The sequence below is a fragment of the Lissotriton vulgaris genome, chromosome 2_1 (genome assembly GCF_964263255.1).
Source record: "Lissotriton vulgaris chromosome 2_1, aLisVul1.2, whole genome shotgun sequence".
In the NCBI taxonomy this organism is placed as follows: domain Eukaryota; kingdom Metazoa; phylum Chordata; class Amphibia; order Caudata; family Salamandridae; genus Lissotriton; species Lissotriton vulgaris.
Window position 1 is genome coordinate 961392000 of NC_141687.1, and position 15593 is coordinate 961407592.

The following is a 15593-nucleotide window of genomic DNA, read 5'->3' on the forward strand; positions in this document are numbered from 1 at the left end:
GCCTTGAGGGACCTCTATCTACATAGGGACTGCCCAGGAAACACGGGATGCCAAAGACCCAGGAAACATCCTTCTTATCATTGGACATATGGCTTTGATTCTTGGTTTCAGTTTTCAGAAGACACATGACACAACCAATACCGTAGAGTACATTTAGCGTAGGAGTCCGGTTAAGAGCTTTTTACCTTTAAATGTAAGGTTCTTCTGTTTCTCACAGTGGAGGAGCTCAAAATGTACGTAAGCCGCTAGCTCTGGGGTATCAGAGCTAGCATGGCAGTGGTGGAATATAAGTTCACATACCCCTAGAACCACTTTAAGGAGGTTCCAGGATCTTACATATTGACAATAGTAGGAATGGTTTACTACCTTGTTGCTAAGGTTCAGTTCCATATTAGATGCACAGTTGCTTGTCAGATGGTCAAGGATCTGTAAGGAGTGACCAAGCATGGACAGACTGCTGAAGTTTAACTCTTAGTGTTGGCAATGGGGAATGCACTTCTGCTTCACTTTTCAGACCCCATCATGTTAAGTAGTGTAGGGTGGAGGGCATCCCTTAATGACATTGTAGGTTTTACTCTCAGCAGACAGACCAAAGATAGCATGAGCGTGGCCACTGACTCCTCATTGACCCTGCAAACGTTGAGGTCTATTGATGGGATGGAATGATGGAGTCTTGTGCTCAAGGGAGTACCTAGAAAATAAAAATAGCTGCCACTTTGATTGCACCAAGCAAGGGAAGCAAGTGAGCCCAACCCTCCTTAGTTTTCTTGTTTCTTCCATCCAAGCATCTGTCCATTCTTCCGTTTCACCTTTACATTCTGTCATCCATTCATTCTTTCATCTCTGATTTATTCTTTCACCATTCCATCCATCAATGTTGCCATTTCAATCATCTGTTCACACATCCATCATCTATCCATGTATCCATCAACACACACATCCACCAATCATTTGATTTGTCCATTTATCCATCCATGCATCTATCCATCCATCCATCTGACCGTCCGTCCATCCCTCCGTTTGTCCATCCGTTCGTCTGCCTGTCCATCCATTCATGTTCTCAGATTTCCATTTACTCTGCCATCCTCTCACCAACCCATCCATCTATCCTTTCACTCACTCACCGCCTTCCTTTCATTCACTCACCCATCCATCTATCCATCCGTGCAGCCATTCATCCCTTCACCCAGTTATCCATCCTTTCAGCCACTCATCCATCCTTTCACCCTCCCAAAATTGTATCCACTCAGCCATCATTGTTTTCACCCACTATCCAGGTATCTGTCCTTCTTTCGTGTATGTCTCACCCCATCTTTCTTTCTTCTTTACAGCGTTAATGTTGAGCTTTTATCCGACAAGTAGCAAACAGTAGAGGCCCATAAAGAACCCCCGCCTCACAGTAACTGCTAAAGCGGGGGTTCATGACACCCCTGCATGTGCTCACCGCCACTCTGCTCCTCACTGGTGAATACTTGGACAGCACTGATTCCCGTGCTTAACAGCCTGCTATTCTTCCACTGTAACAACTTCACAAGCACAAACCACTCCAAAATATAATTGTTTCGGTGTCATCATTGTCTTAGAAGGGAACTGATTCATGCCGGGGGTTGCATTTCTAAGAGCTAGGCTCAAAATGGAAAGCAACCCTTGCAGGTTAATGACGATGAAAGATGAGTCATGGCAATTACTACATCAGTTCTAGGAAAAGCAAGCCTGGCAACATCACCCAGCAAGTTCAGACCCCATGTGCATCATTTTAAACACAAATCTCACTTGTTACATTGTTGGCAATGACATGGGGGGAGAAAGACAGACTCTCTTTATGTTCACATCAGGCAGCCAAGTGCTGTACATCCGGTAAATGCACAGAGCCTGCCTGAGCTGTACTTTGCAGGGCTGAGGATTTCACAGCACTGTGGGCGTTACCTCCTCAGCCGACAAAGCTCTTGGATGTCCTCCCCCTCATGATGTGGGGGTGCTTCCGTTTTAAGCCCTGAAGTGCCCAGGGCTAAAAGTCCATCTGTGACGCTCGTCACAGAGTGGGACGGGGTCAGCAACTCTGACTGACCACATCCCACTCTGTGACAAAAAGGAACGGCCTCATCCTTTCATTGGCTGACACACGGTCAGCCAATGAAAGGCGGTGGCAGTCCATTATCCTCCAGGGGCCTCAGAGGCTTCTATCCCACTTCCCGAGATCACCGCTGCAGTTGTGTATATTTTCTTTTCTTCTTTTTTTTGGTGCATGCATGTGTGTATGCATGAATGTATGTGTATTAGTATACATGCGCGGAATGGTTGTGTACGTGTGCATATGCTTGTGAATGGTGTGGGTATGTGAGTGCTTGTGAATGTATGGGTGTGAGTGAGTGTGATGGTAGATGAGAGAGTATGAGAATGTGTGCTTGTGTGGCCCACCCCTTGCCTGATCAAATTACAGGCCACCAATGATCACAACTGTTGGAAATGGTCCCTTCTAGGTTGCTCTTCACTGAATTTTTTCTTTTCTGCTTCTCAGTTTTCTGCTGCTCTGGATGCTAACCTTAGGACTCGAGCACGTTTGGCACTGCTGTGCAGTGTCACATTTCTGAGCTCTTCATATACATACTGTGGATCGGTGTATATATGATTGGCTGATTTGAGTTAGCTGTAAGTCCCTTGTAATTGGGTAATACCTATTCCAGTGGCATGTAGCTCGAATGGGCCTCCGTGGGCCTGCTGCGCTGGCGGAGCCGTCAATGGAGGTAGCTCATTGGTTGTGCCACAGGTTTGCCCTGGTTGTTCCTCTGTGCATGGGTTACTTTTTATTCGACTTGGCATTTGCAAAGCTGTGTACCAATGCTCTGCATGTCTCCTGCTATATTGGATTTCTCTCTAGTTATAGGGTGTGGTGTTGGGAAGAGGGCGGGCAGGTGTGTGTGTGTGTAACCTGCAGAGTCATAAATGGCACCAGATAGTGCGTTCCGTACGATGGGACCTGCTTCTCGCATTGGATTAGCATTAGGGGATGTAGGGAAAGTCTTTCCAGCAATATTTCCTACGGGCAGAATAGTAATGATATGGTGTTTGGTATTGCTGAGTTCATAATAGCAAATCCCCTCAGATAGTGGGAGTGGGTTCGACATTACGGCGATAGAATTGTCACTTTGGGAAAGTTGGTATTTCGATGTGGGTGGCTGTGTGTGCCTGGCGGCCTGCCTCCTAATTCACAACTGGGTGCTAGGAAAATAGCCACATCTGTGCATTCCTGAAAAAGGCCATAAACTAGGAGTTCACTGGAAACGGCAGACCTCTGATTCTGAAGGGAGATCTGGGATGGTTACCTGTGGCGGTAAAATTAGCACTTGCATTCCAAGAGGCAGGGTCTTTGCCCCACTAAAGATTGTGATGAAACCTCCTGGAGTAGGATGGCAGACAGGACAAAATCTAGAGACGGTCTGTGCCTTTCAAAGGTGGCCTTTTGAACTGATTGTATCTTCAAAGGCCATGGTGGGTATAACTACTGGGGCTTCAGCCTCCGAAAGTAGGGACACTTTTGGATTTGAAACCATACTGAGCTGGTTCGATATTGGGACATTGACATAACAAATCATTAGGGAAGGAGGGACTGCAACTGGGTTATCTGCAGCTTAGTGGTGGATTGGAGCTTGTCAGGCTCCAGGGGACTATCACCTAGTAGATTTTGACTCGATGTTGCTTGTCTACAGCTAGTGCCAACTGTCGTGGCCTGGGTCTTGAAGAAACTCCTCGAGGGCCGGGGAGTTAACCTCCTCTCGACGAGATCCCAGGGACACAAAGGATCTAACTGTCTCCACGAGATCGTAAGGGCTATACTGGGTGAGATGGAGACAAGTGGAAGTGATCGTGTTTGGGACTAGGACCGTACTGACATACACCATCATCTTGCCGTGCAAGAGGAGTGTGTGTGCAAAGATTAGCAGCCATTAGAGTTACTGGACATGAGGAGTTTGGGGAGTGCATGGGAAGCTTACAAAGTCTGATGGATCCGTGCTTGCAACCAAGGGTCCTATGCCTGCTTGTGCTCCAGAGCGTGTGATGTAATAGGGGTGTCGGAGGAACCTGAGCCAGGAGTTGACACTGTCTTCGGACTCCAGATCGGGAAAACAACAGTGCCTGACAAAGTGGCCTCTGTCTGAGGTCATTGGCTTCCTCTCCCTGAAACCATTACACAGGGTGCTGTGTTTCGGAAAACATTGAGACAAAACCCGAGGGGCTTTGTGTGCCTTCTGGGCATCTGCAGCTGACTGCCAGGGGTCTACGGCAGGTCACACCTTAGTTTGAAGGGGAAACATTTCTCCAGGTGGGGAGCGTGCCTGCTTCCTGGTTCATAACACTTTGTCCACAGTGGGGATAGTGATCCTGCCCTTGTGCAGGTGCCATTGGGCACCATGAGGTCTAATTTGAATGGACAAAACTAAGTAACGTTTTCTTTACGTCTTCTGGTTCCAACTGTCTAGTTTGCAAGGCACCAGCAGGGGCAATGCCTATAGTTGGCTGGTGGAGTTGCAAGACTGAGGGGCTGGGTCACGTGGTGTATTCAGAGACCAGTGACTGTTTGACCTTTCTGCAAGGGGAAAGTCTGACAATAGTATATAACTGTGAAGTGTATATACAATGTGTGTTCTGTTTTGATTTCAATAGAGGTGTTTGACAATTGCGTATAACTGTAGAGTGTATATACAATTTGTAAATCGTTTTGATTTCAGTATGTGTTTGTAATATAGACAAGTGTTTTTAGACATATGGTGTGGAGTCTTTTTGTGGTGAACGCAGTGTGTTGCGATGGGAGTGTTGTGCCAACACTTTACAGTTGAGCCCTGAGGATAAGGCTGACTGCTTGGAGCCAAGCTACCAGAGAGTGAGCTCAGGTTATCGGACAAGTGTATCGTACTCATTCTATTTGTAACAGTGGGTTCTGACTGGTTGTGATTCGTCTCAGCCAGCCTGAAGCCGCTGAGTCTAACAATAGCTATATAGATTATTTCTAAAATTGTGGTGCTTATCAGTAATTGGTGATAAGGCAAGATAGTGGGCACCAATAGAACTAGCTCCCTAAAATATTAACTCCTAGCACCTAGCTCCGATCTGTCATCTTCTTACTCCATCAGCCAATTACATTTACAGGGATTTCCTTTTAGCTATTCATTCAACTTTGCCAAATTGACGGTGCTGGAATGCGTTCCTGACAATGAACAGCACCGTTGCACAGTGACAGCTGCTTTGATATATGTTTAATGGCAAGTTGTAAATTGTAACCCGTTTCATTAAGCATATGATGACGAATAATTGCTGCAGCACCCTGATGACGGGATGAAGCACGTGCCTTGTGGCCAATAGCGTGCACCGAGCTAATGTGACTCGAGGGGGCACATTCAATGACAAATGATACAGCAGCCTCCCAGAATTGAGAGTATTTTATATGTTTAATGGTACACAGCATGGGAATACCCTAATTTAAAGCCATGTTTGGGTTTCTGGCGATGATGAATAGCTTGCAGCAGCTTCACCTGCTGTATTTTTTTGTCTCTATGGGGCATATTACCAAGCAATAGCGATAATTATCGCTATTGCTTGGTTAGAGACAAAAATTTACGGCTGAGCTGCTGCGATTTTTATCGCAGATAAACCTTGGTATTACAAGGTTTATCGCAAATGTGATCAAAAACGGCCGCAATGCATGAAAATCGCTGAAAAGTCAGCGATATTCATGCATTACCGAGCTAATGCTCTTAGCCATGTTATCCACCTCCCATTGGATAACATGGCTACGAACTGCTCAGGGCAGGTGTGAACTTTTGGAGATATTCGCGCTTAGCGCGGATATCTCCAAAAGTTGGTAATAGGAGATAGCGATGTTAGCGACTATTTCCAGTCGCTAACATCTTGGCACGCCCACTTTGCATGTCATTAGTGATAAATATCACTGACATGCAAAGTGGGGCCCAAGATGGTCGCTATCTCCTACTAGCTGTCGCTAACTGGTGTTAGCGACAGCTAGGTAATAGGGAGATAATTTTATCTCCGCTTTCTTGGCTTTCAAAGCCAAAAAAGCGGAGATAAACCCCCTTGATAATATGCCCCAATATTTATTCGTGATATTCTCTAGGAAAAACTCTCGGTGAGAAACGGCAACAGAGTTGTGTGCCTGGAATACATAGCCTTCCTTTTCAGTTTCAAATTGGTGTAAATTTAACACATTTCTTTTAATTTGAATAAAATTGACGTTTGGCTCCAATATGTGCATTCAAATAAAATAATGTCGGAGTTAGTGTTGCAGTGTTCTATATAGGTGCAAGAATATTTACCAATCAGGAGGTCAGGGTACGTATAGAATGTACTTAATGACTGAAAATGTAATGGCAGGAAAATGACGTCAGTGGAATAAAGTAGCCGATATTTATATTGCACAGGTAAAAAAAATAGACTGGGCTGGTGGCCCGATTGACGTCTCAGATCACATGTAAATACATATACAAATATTACACATTTTCATCTACCCTAGAATGATTAGTTGATTTTTGGAAGGGGTCCAAGCTGTAAAATTAAGAATCCAATCGATTGATTAATAGGAATGAATCACGAAGAATTTCAGAATTTAGAAAGAGACAGTGAATAGTTTTTGCAGCTCCTTCAATGAATTTCCACGAAATGGCGGTGAAGGGTGAAGGAGGGTGGGGGGCGGGGGGTGTTCAGAGGTAGTGAGCAGTTGTGTAAGGGATCATACCGATAACAATTCCCTAAACTAACGGATAAATAAATCCTTAGTATCTCACCTGTACTGATGGTTACTGGTGCCTTGAGGTATTGATACTAATGAGTCAGCGAGAACAGCTAATGAGAATAACAATCATAATTACTGCATTGCCTGATCAGTAGACTGCCACTGAGGCTAGATTAACCCATGTTTGTCTTTAGTTACCCAGCTGTTATATGCACTTTAAAGTTCAACATTTTTTTCAGCTAATTATAGCATAATTTGGCATACAGACATGCAGTAGCTTGCAATTCAAAATGAGACGTTGTTCTTCCAATACATCGGATTCTTTGACTGAAAATAGCACACGTAGGGTCCCAGGCCGCAAACTCTTAAACGCAACAGAACTAAATATATATTTTTCAGAAAATGTTTGTTCTTTGGGGCAGATAGAGTTCAATTGAGCAGTACATGTTTATGAATCATTTCGTAAGTATTGCTTCTTAAAAGTACCATGAAGGAGCTGAACTATTTCTTAATGTCCATGTCTGTTCCCCTTCTGAGATCTAAATTCACTTCTTGTCCTACCACTTGCTCCTCAGGTGCGTATAAAAGAGACTGGTGGGACAAAAGGTTCATCCTGTGAAATTTTAGGGACAGGAGTGATAGAGCGCAGGCTGTCCGTCCCATTTTTGACAACTCAGCGTCCATGCTGCCCTCCTTCTGCGTAGACCACTGTAGTCCTCCATTTGTGGAATATGGAGTTGGTCTGGAGATGAATACTCGGTTTGCGCCAGTAGGGCCCAGTCCCAGCACGTTCTTGCAGTCAGAGCCCGTTATATCGAAGACATACGTTGACTTTATCACCCTCCACGTTGCTACGATGCAAAGTGGAAACTCACCAAAAGGGTTCTCAATTCTGAAGTCACTGACCCCTACGGAGACATATTAAACTGCTCTTCATTTGAGCTCCATGCGATGCTGCATTCGTAAAGTGACCATTTGATGAATGATGTCTTAACATGCCTTAAAACAAAAACATAGTCAAAGGAACATTCTAGAATGTTTATTGTTGGTGATGCAGAACTGGGTAAAATAATAGCTCTTTGATCTTCAGGGGATGGTCCCTTTAGTACCAAAACAAGGCTCTCCTGACATCCTTGGCAAACATTGAATTACAGGTTTTTTTTTCGGCTCGTTGGGTTTTTTTTTTTTCCCCCCCAAAGGTCCGATGATTATGCCCATCTACTCCATGGCTCAGTCTAGTGGGTTGCCCCGACTCCGATATCTATTTACTGGCCTAACAGGCATGAAGTTGCCTAGAGGAGTGTCAACAAGGTGCACCATATCTCCCGCCAATCCGTAATAAGTTCTGCCTAGTTTGCGAAGCGGCTCAATTATCAGGGCCTTGCTCCCGAAGGCAGTGAGGTGGTTGGTGTGTTTTCTTTGCATCTATGGAACGAGTGTCGGGCAGATGAGGATGAAAGAAAAAAAAAAACATTGAATTACAGTGGGAAGGGACGCAGCTGTTGACTCTTTCTTCAGGAGTAGCCATTCGACCGAACTGGTCTATAGGACAGTGGGAGAGGCCATGGAAGGATGGTGATGTTGAAAACCGATGGTCAGAGTTAGTTCTAGAGCAAGAGAGGAGGAAAGATAACTATATGGGTTACAGGGAGATTACCAGATTCTGCCTTCCAGCAGCCATGATTGGTGGAAGGGGTTTTTGATGACAGAAAAATGTTTCCTTAACTAGGGAAGCAACCATACCTGCACTGTCCTCGTGACCAGTAGCGACTGTTACCGGACCCGGGGAGCCAAAAAAAGAAAACTTACAACAACAACAAATAACACTTACCTGAAACAGCTGCTTCCTCTCCTTCATCCTCTGTCTCTCCGACATCTTTCTGCCCTCACGGCCAGCAGCAGGAGACACCCGCCCTGCCAGCCTCCCCAAAGCAGGACTGGCCGAGAGGGCCGGTCAAGCAGCCCAGCACACTTCAGGAGTGAAAACTACCCCTCTTCCTACTCCACCAGCCCCGCCCCGCCTGAGATCCACTACCGCATAGAGGAAAAATAAAACGATAATAAAAATAATTTCTATTTTTCTTTTTTTTTGTGGGGCGACGCTCCTCCGCCTTAGCGGAGAAGCCTCCACTGCTCGTGACTCAAGACTTCCAGCCTTTTGGAGACACTGCCTCTTGGGAAATCTCGCCAAGTCATAGGCTACAGTTTCAACACATCTGTGTTTACTCGATGTGCTCTCTCGAGAACGGAGCTGCGTTGACCTGCTGTCAGCAGGCGCTAAGCTTGCCGCGCTTTTGATGCCCTCTTCCTGCTCCCCCCTTCCATCCACTCTTTCCGCTCTGCAGACACACAGCTGGGCTTTTGATTTCTGTGATGGCTGCCTTTCACAGATCCTGCTGGATCTATGAACCTCAGAAATGAAAAAAGAAAAAGGAATTCAAGTTAGCCCTTTAATATTTTGACTAGATCTATCTTGGGCCACATGCTGGCGGATGGGAAGACGGCAGCGCACAGACCAGTGTCTAATTGGCAGAAAATGAACACAGCAGGGCCCTGCAACAGAAGCTGACCTTCAAGAGCAGCTCAATGCAGCCAGCTGATCAAACATGGCCACTGCTGCTAGGAAATGTCTGCCAATCAGTACAGTATCCTTTTAATTTACCGAGAGGGCATTTTCAGGGACAGGCAAATGCCTCCAACTTACCAACATCATCTGATGGTGTTTCTATACTATTACTGATACACGCCTGTAATCACCCTGGTAACATTGTAGGACAGTCAGTGGTCTGTTTGTTGGTAAAGTTTTTGGTGAAGAGGTGAGCATGTGAGCTTGTACAGCAGCAACCCACATAAGGCAGGGGACACCGCAAGGCTTGAAGTAAAGTAAATGTGGAGTTTCTCAAGAGTCAATGGTAAGGGCAATTCAGAAGTCAATTTGGACTTTGTGATTATAAGAAGTGTACCTCCTCTCACTGGGTATTCATACCATTGCAGTACATTTCGGGGATGTTGTTCACACCTCATCAGGGGATTGCTTTTTTTCAGACGGACAATTGACTGTTGGCCTAAGATTCTCATTTCCCACATTCAATAGACTTTGTGGTTTTGATATCACTACGACAATTACTCAGGATCTAACAAGCTTTAACTTGAAGAATGAATTATTTTAAAACAAACATTGGCATAGCCAATTGGTCATATCTTTGGGACCGTATAAGTGTTTAGCCATGTGGCCAATCGCAGAGTGACATACACTTCTGCAGGTCAACACTGAGAAGACCCTGGCAGAAAATCTATCCTAAGTGCTCTCTGGAATATGGTTGAACCCATCTGGTTTTTAGGGATCAGAATGAGACAATGATAAAGCATTCCACTAATAGAGTGGGTGAGGGTCTAACAAAACAACCTCAAGATTTCCTGATACAGGGCTTGCATTTTGTCTCAGTCTTTGGTATGGGACACCCTTTTGTGTTATATTGCTATGTAAGGATGTTGTATCATATATCCCTACAAACTTCTCTCTCCCCCGTTGTCGACAAGTGGCTCTATTAGCCACTTACTCTGGTGATTATGTTTGGTATTATATGAGCAGCGCACAGCTGTAGGGGTCCCCTCTTCCCCCCTTTTTCCAAAGGCAAAATAATATTTTCCTCCATCAAGGGCAAAAAGGGTTTTGACCACAGGTACGCAGCCACGTACGCGGGTTCTTGTGTTTGGTAATTGCAATGAATCCAGGAACTCGAAGCAGGTAAGGTATAAAATTATTTATTTGAGATTACGATTTCACTCACGATGGCAGCAACCAAACAGAGGGCGACACCAACAGCAACTGACTAAGTCAGTTGGAATCACAACTGACCACTTTTCGTCACCATGGGCATACATCCAAAAGATAAAATCTATAAATATAAACATGTGGTATGACTCAAGACCACGAGAGCAAATACACAAGACAATTCTTGAGTCACCCCGAGAGTCACACCACCATACACCACATCATCTTACCCATAACAAAACAAAATAAGCAAAAAAGATTAGAAAACATTAGAACATTACTTAATCTTTGAATTTACTGGGCATCTTAGTTTCACGAGACCTAGTATTGGTATTAGTTTGCTCACTGCAAATCTCATGGACACTTGGCTTGGACACATCACTACCAATAGCAGATTGTACCCATTGCATCCAATCCAAGTCGGTGACCGTACCTTTCCTATGATTGATAATTTCAACTTGCTGATGAGACAGTCTCACAAGGTTTCTCACATTCCGCCACTCTTTGTCTTCCAACATGACTGAACCCTTGCTAACTCTTAAAACTTTGTTTGGAGCAGAGAAAATGGACTCCCCCGTCTCTGACCATGACTGTTTTTTTTCTCAAAACATAATCACCAACCTTGGGAACAGTATCAAACGTTGTGTTGTGTCTGCTAAAATGTGCCATTCTGAACTGTTTGTCTTCCATACGTGGAATTACTTTTAGCTGGACCAACAAACTGGCATCAGTATCTTTGATTTTAAATTGTTCCTTCAACATGTAGGAAACAAAGAGGAATAAACTCCTCTCCCGCTCAACAACATGAATGGAGTGACACCCGTAGCGCAATGTGGTGTCGAGTTATACTCCCAAACTTTCTGCTTGAGATATTGTTTCACATCCCACTTGTTTTCCATGGCTGTTTGTACACCTTTCTTAATCAGCCTTGTTCCCCCTCTCTACTAAACCATTGAATGATGAAGATTAGAGGGCAACACGTAAATGTTTAACATCATGCTTGTCCAAGAAAAATCATCATTCCTTTTGACACGAAATGTGACCCATTATCAATAACTAGAGACCTGGGTGAGCACTCTATGGCAGAGACTTGTTCTAAGAAGTTAATTGGTATGACAGTAGATGAGGCTCTCACAAAAGAAAAATATAAGCACTTGGAAAAGTAGTCAATTAGTAAGATGGCATATCTCATGTCTGCTGGCAAAGTAAGATATAGACCTGAAAAGTCAAGGCCTCTATTGTCCCAAGGAGAGTTGGGCAGTGGAACTGGATGTACAGGCATCTTGTTTAAGTTACAATGCGTGTCAGATAGTAGACATTCAGGACACTTGTCTACTGTGAGCTTCACTTGGTTGTCTAACGCAGGCCTCCAATAATGTTCCTTGATGCGCTTGCACGTTTTAGTGGAACCTAAAAGTCCTTGGTGTGCTCTCGCAATGATGGAGGGATGTATTTTAGCAGGGGGATGGGGTGGAAAACACCTCTTAAGATCAATCCATTAATCAATTAAAGTTCACTTGCAAGTTGTGCCAATTTTTTTAAGCCACCTTGTAAACATCTTATAGCCGGCCAACCTTTGATAATGTAATCAGCCACTTGCTTTAGAGTCAAATCTTCCTGACATGATCTCATCCATTCATTAGCGATAGACGCAAAATCATAGTTTTTGAAAGCATGGTTGGAATCAACCAAGGCAACACATTCAATTTCATCATTTTCACACTCATCATCAAAGTTTGGTACAGGCATTCAAGTCAACCAATCAGCTCTAAAGTTGTTACCACCTGAAACATGACTAATGATGAAAGTGTACTCATGCAATTTAGAGACAAGTCTAGTTAATTTGGCTGACAAATTGTTGTGAATACCTCCTGAAAAAATAGAGACCAAAGGCTTGTGGTTGGTGTGTAACTCGAAACACATTCCCCAAACATACATTAAAAAAATTTGCACAGCCCAGATGCACGCAAGGGCCTTGCGTTCAATGGCACAATACAGTTTTTCGAAGATTCTGAGAGATCTGGATGCAAAAGCAACAGTTTACTCTTTTACCCTACTCTCTGGGTCAGTACAGCACCTAAACCTTGCAAACTAGCATCAACAGAGATGATTGAAGTGAGTTATTCTCTGAATGTAGACAATCTACAATCAAATCCTTTACTTTTTCAAAAGCAATTTGAACCTTTTCAGGTGCATTTTTGGCCTTTTCTTAACAGCAACCTGAGAGGTTCCACTGCCATAGCATAGCCTGAAACAAAATGGATGTAGTACTCCTCCGCAAGTCCTAAAAAGGAACAAAGTGCATCAGGATCTGAGGTTGCACTGGCTTCCTAAATGGTTCTCACTAAGGAGACTTTTCAATTGATGCCAGACTCAGTTATGGTATGTCCGAAATATTCCAACTCTTTAGTGGCAAATAAAAAAAAATATTTTCTGACTGTCATACGTCTATGCAATAAAATGGACAACACTTTATCAAGTATGTTATTGTGTCCTTCAAGTGAATCTGAAAAAATTAATGCATAACCTTGATAAGCTTGAACACCTTTTATATCCATGAATAAAACACCCATTCATTTTTTAAAGATGCTGGCAGCTGATGCCAGCCCAAATGTCAACCTTAAATATTTATAGGTGCCAAAGGGCATGACAAAAGCTGTCAGATCTTGTGAGGTTTCGTCTAGTGCAACTTGATGGTAGGCCGACCTCAAATCTATGATGGTAAACTATTTGGCACTACCCAGGTTGGCCAACATCTCTTGTATCTTTGGTAAGGAACGATATTCTACTAAAATGTTGGAATGGAGTGTCCTCAAATCTGCACAGAGCCTGATCTCGCCTATTTTCTTGTATGCGACAACCACCGGAGCAACCCACTGAGATGACTCTACAGCTATTATGATGCCTTATGCACACAGATCCTTTAACATTTGCTTGAGTTCTTCGATAACAGATAAGGGAACCTGACGCCCCTTATGAATAAATGGCTTTGCATTGGGTTTAAGGTTCAATCGATGCACAAAACCTTTAACAGTCCCACCTTGTTCACAAAACACTCCTTTGTACCTGTGAAAAATTGTATCAATGGGTTCCTCTATACTGTGTATCAATTTGTCAGGAATATTACCTGTAACTGCTGAAGTAGATGAGCCAGGAACAGGATAAAGGCCCATTTTGGCCAAATCCTTCCACCCAGTTATGTTCTTACCCTTGAAGACAACATACACTTTGGTGAGTGTTTCTCTGCCAAGACACTGATTTTTCCTGTAAAAAAGCTTAACATTTCGATGGGTTTCTCAATAAAGGCTTTAGAATGTAGGTAAAGAGAAGAAAGAATTTTATCTTTGCCTCAATTATCATAAAATGTGTTGTCACGAACAATAGTGATTGGTGAACCTGAAACTGCCATACCCTGCAAAGGAATATCATCTACAGCATCACAATTTGGGCCTTTAACAGATTTGGCCTTTAACAGCTGTAGAAACATCATTACATTCAATGGTTAGAAGCACATTGTTAATAGAGTCTGCACATGAGTCAAAGTCAACATTAACATTACTTATACGCACAGGTATCTTGTTACCCCTATTCTCTGCGTGAAAATGGCCTATCTTCTTGCATGGCATGCAATGCTTGCCCAAAGCAGGACAACCAGGAAAATTACATAATATGGTTTTTAGAACCACACTGATAACAATGAGAAGATTTCCTGGAATTTCCTCTCTGTGAAAATAATTTTCCTCTGTTGACTTCTGTACATAAGATGTCATCTTTGTGGTCAGGAATATTACTTGAAACCGAATTCACTTTAGTGGTAGGCTTCAGAACTTTTGAAGACGTTAATGCTCTTTTGTTGCTTTTGCCCAGATCTAAAACTTTGTTAAGGGTAGGGTTCCAGCAGATGAGTAGCCTTTCTTGAACTTTCTTTGAAGCACAATTTAAGATGAACTGGTTACGAATGTAGGTGTCTACATTGGAACTAAATTCACATGTGGCTGCCAAAATTCTCAGGGCAGTTACGTAATCCTCAACTCCTTCTTTGGGATATTGCTTGCTTTTGAGAAAGTTATGTCTATCTAAAATAAGCTGGGTTCCTCTGTGAATTGTTTGCTTAGCCTTTCTATATGCCTCTAAGTATATATTCCAAGTTTCATCACCAGATTGACCACGTGGTATTGCTATTGATGATACATTTTCGAAAATGTGTTGTATTGTCAAACCCAAACTGCCATATAGTAGTGCAAATTTTTTCAGGGAGATAACTGTTAGCATCATTTTTACTAGGTGATTTTCAATCTTATGAAACTTATAAGCCCACTTTATTGTTGAAAATCTTTTTATTAACTTCACTCAAGGTCTCATTAAATACACAGCAGTGTTCAATTGGCATGCAGGAGAATAACATTTCACTATACAATCGAAAGCAAACTAGGCCATACACTGGACCAGTTACACTTGTACCCCCTGCCCAACCCCACCCCGCGTGGCTCGCTACTTCTGCCAAGGCCCCCATGAGCCCACTTTATTGAAGGTTTGCCTGGTTGAGCCAAAACAGGAGGAGGGTGTGTAATTTGTTGTGATGTGAAGTCGGTAGCAGCAGAATCTTTCAAATAGTCACGTCGTGGAAGTGAAGCGTAGAGCATAAAACCAGCAGAAACCTAACACATCAAAGCGGGTCTAATCCAAGATGGCCAACAGAAACTGACCAAGCCAGTTGGAATCACCACTGGCCGCTCTCTGCCAGCTCGGGCATACTTTTAAAAGATAACATCAATGAATATAAACTTGCGGTGTCACTCGGGACCGTGAGAGCAAAGACACGGACCAGTCTCGAGTCACCCTGTGAGACCGCCATACACCACAGTAATTCACCGTAATTCACCATAAAATTGTACTACAAATGCATAAGAACAAATGAAAACAGGAGCAGCTGTTGTTCCCGGTGCTCTTCTTTACATCCATCCTCGCACCAAAAAATTGCGTCAAGGATAAATGTTGTGCTCAAACCATGGAGAGCAATATGACGGATTTGCCTTTCACATAATTACACATAACTTTGCTGTAATTTCGAGAAAG

At 43.4% G+C, this 15593-nt stretch overlaps 1 protein-coding gene across 3 annotated transcripts in view; it reads left to right on the forward strand.

Moving 5' to 3' along the window:
* Positions 1 to 15593, forward strand: part of DLGAP3 (DLG associated protein 3) — a 483972-nt gene that overhangs the window by 316448 nt on the left and 151931 nt on the right. The window lies entirely within an intron of this gene.